The sequence below is a fragment of the Phoenix dactylifera genome, chromosome 10 (genome assembly GCF_051530095.1).
Source record: "Phoenix dactylifera cultivar Ajwa chromosome 10, Ajwa_hap1_PhDact_Kaust_v1.1, whole genome shotgun sequence".
In the NCBI taxonomy this organism is placed as follows: Eukaryota; Viridiplantae; Streptophyta; class Magnoliopsida; order Arecales; family Arecaceae; genus Phoenix; species Phoenix dactylifera.
In genome coordinates, this window is record NC_143199.1 from 5,025,001 (window position 1) to 5,030,000 (window position 5,000).

Below are 5,000 nucleotides of genomic sequence, written 5' to 3' on the forward strand. Positions count from 1 at the left end.
TCCTTCGGTCGGCCCTTGCGGCGGCCGTGCGCGGTGCTTCGGATCGGTCGGCCGGTCTTCCCGTCCCTCATGAAGTGTTCGCGGCCGCGCGCGCGCGGAGTTGGATCGGCCTTACTTGGTCCGATCCTTCGCCCTCGCATGTTCCGTGGGCTCGGTCCCGTCCTGTTCGGTGAAATCTTTGTCCGCTCTGGTGCGTCCCTGTGGGTTCCTTTGTCGGTTTTGCGGGTTCGGCCGGGCCTTCCGCGCCGGCCCGTCGGCTCGCTCGGATGGGCCCCGCGGAGTTGGCCCACGACGGAGCCGGCACGCTCCTTCCGCTGGTGCGGCTCTCGGTCTACGCCTCCAGCCGGCCCTTGTGGCGGCCGTGCGCGGCGCTTCGGTTCGGTCGGCCGGTCTTCCTGTCCCTCACGAAGTGCTCGCGGCCGCGCGCGCGCGGAGTTGGATCGGCCTTACTTGGTCCGATCCGTCGCCATCGCATGTTGCGTGGGCTCGGTCCCGTCTCGGTGAAATCTTGGGCCGCTTTGGTGCGTCCCTGTGGGTTCCTTTGTCGGTTTTGCGGGCTCGGCGCCGGGCCTTCCGCGCCGGTCCGTCGGCTCGCTCGGACGGACCGTGCGCAGGTGGTCCCCGACGGAGCCGGCACGCTCCTTCCGCTGGCGCGGCGCTCGGTCTATGCCTCCGGCCGGCCCTCGCGGCGGCCGTGCGCGGCGCTTCGGTTCGGTCGGCCGGTCGTCCCGTCCCTCACGAAGTTCCTGCGGCCGCGCGTGCGTGGAGCGGGATCGGCCTTACTTGGTCGGATCCGTCGCCCTCGCCTGTTGCGGGGGCTCGGTCCCGTCCCGTTCGGTGAAAGCTTTGCCCGCTCTGGTGCGTCCCCATGGGTTCCTTTGTCGGTTTTGCGGCCTTGGCGGCGGGCCTTCCGTGTCGGCCCGTCGTGGGCCCGCTGCGCGTCCGTGCGCGGTGCTTCGGATCGGTAGGCCCGTCGTCTGGGTCCCTTACGAAGCTTTGCGCGACCGCTCCTTTGTCGCCGGTCCCCTGTTAGGGCTGACCGAGCCCTCCGTTCGCCCCCTGGCCCGTCGCATGGGCCCCCGGCGCCTCCGCGGCGCCCCACCGAAAACTGTCACGACGCGCATCCAGCGCCGACGAGGTCGCAGGTTACGTGCGGCAGCCGGGGGGCTAGGCCGAGCGGCGGCGGGCCCGCCCACGGACGGGCGCGGGGAGGAGCGCAGCCGGCACGCGGCGCGGAGCGGCGGCGGCATGCCGCCGGGCGGCCGTCGGCTCAACCGTGCCCGAGTCCCGCGGGCACCGCGTCGCCCGGCCGGCGCGAGCGGCGGCGGGCCCGCCCGCGGACGGGCGCGGGGAGGAGCGCAGCCGGCACGCGGCGCGGAGCGGCGGCGGCATGCCGCCGGGCGGCCGACGGCTCAACCATGCCCGAGTCCCGCGGGCACCGCGTCGCCCGGCCGGCGCGAGCGGCGGCGGGCCCGCCCGCGGACGGGCGCGGGGAGGAGCGCAGCCGGCACGCGGCGCGGAGCGGCGGCGGCATGCCGCCGGGCGGCCGACGGCTCAACCATGCCCGAGTCCCGCGGGCACCGCGTCGCCCGGCCGGCGCGAGCGCACGAGGGCGGGAGGCAACCGGGCGGCGCCTGCGGAACCGGATGCGACGGCCGGCGCGGCACGGCCCCGACGGGTCCGCACCGAAGACCAGCGCGGTGCGGATCGACCGCTGATGAGGTCAGAGGTTACGTGCGGCAGCCGGCCGGCTGGCCCGAGCGGCGGCCGGCACGCGACGGGGATCGAGCGGCCCCGACGGCTTGCAGCCGGGCGGCCGACGGCTAGGCCGTACCGGAGTCCCGCGGTCGTTCGGGCGAAGGGGCGCATGCTGCGGGAAAGGCCTGCGGCGGCGAACCGTCCGCCCGGCCGGCCAAGCCTTCCGCGGCGGCGCGCACGTGGCGGCGCGGCCGAGATGACCGAGCGAAGCCCCGGCGATGGGCGGCGCGCACGTGTCCGTGCGGCCGAGATGACCGAGCGAAGCCCGGGCGGCGCCCGCCGTGCGCCCTGCCGGATCGCGCCTTCCGCCGGCGCGCAACGCCGGTCCCGCGTTCCGGCCGCGGGAGAGGCCTGCGTCGGCGAACCGTCCGCCCCGCCGGCCGAACCTTCCGCGGCTGCGCGCACGTGTCCGTGCGGCCGAGATGACCGAGCGAAGCCCCGGCGACGGGCGGCGCCCGCCGTGCGCCCCGGCGGATTGCGCGGCCCGCCGGCGCGCAACGCCGGGCCCACGTTCCGGCTGCGGGAAAGGCCTGCGGTGGCGAACCGTCCGCCCCGCCGGCCGAACCTTGCGCGGCGGCGCTTACGTGTCCGTGCGGCAGAGATGACCGAGCAAGCTCCGGCGATGGGCGGCGCCCTCCGTGCGCCCCGCCGGATCGCCTGCGAGCGGCGAGCGTCCGGGCGGGCCCCTTTCGCAACTTCCCTCGGTACTCTAAACACCCCTTGCCTCTCGGTCTTCCCCCCGACCCTCTCGGTATTTGCTCGGATATGTGCATGCATCGTCCCTCGTCGCCTTCGGTTATCCTCCCCGGGGTGGGCTTTGCGCCGACGCGCCAACGGGGTGGTAGGGGGGCTGCAGCCGCGGCCGCCGCGTTTCGCCATCCGCGCGTGCGCCGCCGGATCCGAGTGGAGGTCGCGGGCGACTCGTCGATGCTTGTACTAGGGGCGCATGCCGGCAGCCCCCCGCGGGGTGCGAGACCCCCGATCGGCGTGCGAGGGACGGGCGTCCGGGCGGGCCCCGTTTCCAACTTCCCTCGGAACATTAAAACCCCCCGACCCCCTCGGTCTTCGCTCCGGCCCTATCGCTATTGCTCGGATATGTGCATCCACCGTCCCTCGTTGCCTTCGGTTATCTACCCCAGGGTGGGCCTTGCGCCGATGCCCCGATGGGGTGGCAGGGGTGGGGCTGCCGCGGCCGGCGCGTTTCGGCATCCGCGCTTGGGGGCTCGGACCCGAGTGGAGGTCGCGGGCGGCTCGTCGATGCCTGCACCGGGAGCGCATGCCGGCAGCCCCCCGCGGGGCGCCGGACCCCCGATCGGCGTGCGATGGACGGGGGGAGGGGCGGGCCCGGTTTGCAAATTCCCTCGGTACTTTAAAATCTCACGGCCCTGTCGGTGCTCCCTCCGGCCCTATCGCCACTGCTCGGATATGTGCATCCACCGTCCCTCGTTGCCTTCGGTTATCTACCCCGCGGTGGGCTTTGCGCCGATGCCCCGATGGGGTGGCAGGGGGGCACGCTCTAGGCCGTGCCACGGGGCGCGGGCGCCGGCGCCGTACGTCCCTCGCGGCGGCCGTGAGCGGCACCTCGGCTTGCTCGGTCTGTCCTCCCGGGACGCGCGACCCGTGCGACCGGGACGCGCATCCCGTGCGACCGGGACGCGTGTCCGGGCCGTTCCCGTTTGCAACGCTCCTCGGTACTTTGGAACGCTTGGGGTGGGCTTTGGGCGGATGCCCCGCCGGGGTGGTAGGGAGGGGGGGCGGCTGCTGCCGCGGCGGGACTTCCGCTCCACTCCGCACAAGTCCGTCGCCTCGCGGCGGGCGCGCCCGGCACCGTTCGTCCCCGAGGGAGCCGGCACGCGCCCGCCGAGGCCCCGGCGCATGGGCGCCGCCGCCGGCCGTCCGCGCGGCGGCCGTGCGCCGGCTTCCTCCGTCGGCCCTCCCGGGATGCGCGACCCGTGCGACCGGGACGCGCATCCCGTGAGACCGGGACGCGTGTCCGGGCCGTTCCCGTTTGCAACGCTCCTCGGTACTTTGGAACGCTTGGGGTGGGCCTTGGGCGGATGCCCCGCCGGGGTGGTAGGGAGGGGGGGCTGCTGCTGCCGCGGCGGGACTTCCGCTCCACTCCGCACAAGTCCGTCGCCTCGCGGCGGGCGCGCCCGGCACCGTTCGTCCCCGAGGGAGCCGGCACGCGCCCGCCGAGGCCCCGGCGCATGGGCGCCGCCGCCGGCCGTCCGCGCGGCGGCCGTGCGCCGGCTTCCTCCGTCGGCCCTCCCGGGATGCGCGACCCGTGCGACCGGGACGCGCATCCCGTGAGACCGGGACGCGTGTCCGGGCCGTTCCCGTTTGCAACGCTCCTCGGTACTTTGGAACGCTTGGGGTGGGCCTTGGGCGGATGCCCCGCCGGGGTGGTAGGGAGGGGGGGCTGCTGCTGCCGCGGTGGGACTTCCGCTCCACTCCGCACAAGTCCGTCGCCTCGCGGCGGGCGGGCCCGGCACCGTTCGTCCCCGAGGGAGCCGGCCCGCGCCCGCCGAGGCCCCGGCGCATGGGCGCCCCCGCCGGCCATCCGCGCGGCGGCCGTGCGCCGGCTTCCTCCGTCGGCCCTCCCGGGACGCGCGACCCGTGCGACCGGGACGCGCATCCCGTGCGACCGGGACGCGTGTCCGGGTGGTTCCCGTTTGCAACGCTCCTCGGTACTTTGGAACGCTTGGGGTGGGCTTTGGGCGGATGCCCCGTCGGGGTGGTAGGGAGGGGGGGCTGGCGCCGCCGCGGCGGGCCTTCCGCCCCCCTCCGCACAAGTCCGTTGCCTCGCGGCGGTCGTGCCCGGCACCGTTCGTCCCCGACGGAGCCGTCGCGCGCCCGACGACTTTCCGGCGCACGGGCGCCGCCGCCGGCCGTCCGTGCGCGGCGGCCGTGCGCCACTTCGGCTTCGTCCGTCGGCCCTCCCGGGACGCGCGACCCGTGCGACCGGGACGCGCATCCCGTGCGACCGGGTCGCGTGTCCGGGCCGTTCCCGTTTGCAACGCTCCTCGGTACTTTGGAACGCTTGGGGTGGGCTTTGGGCGGATGCCCCGCCGGGGTGGTAGGGAGGGGGGGTCTGCTGCCGCCGCTGCGGGCCTTCCGCTCCACTCCGCACAGGACCGTTGCCTCGCGGCGGACTTGCCCGGCACATTTCGTCCCCGACGGAGCCGGCACGCGCCTGCCGACTTCCCGGCGCACGGGCGCTGCCTTCGGCCGTCCGTGCCCGG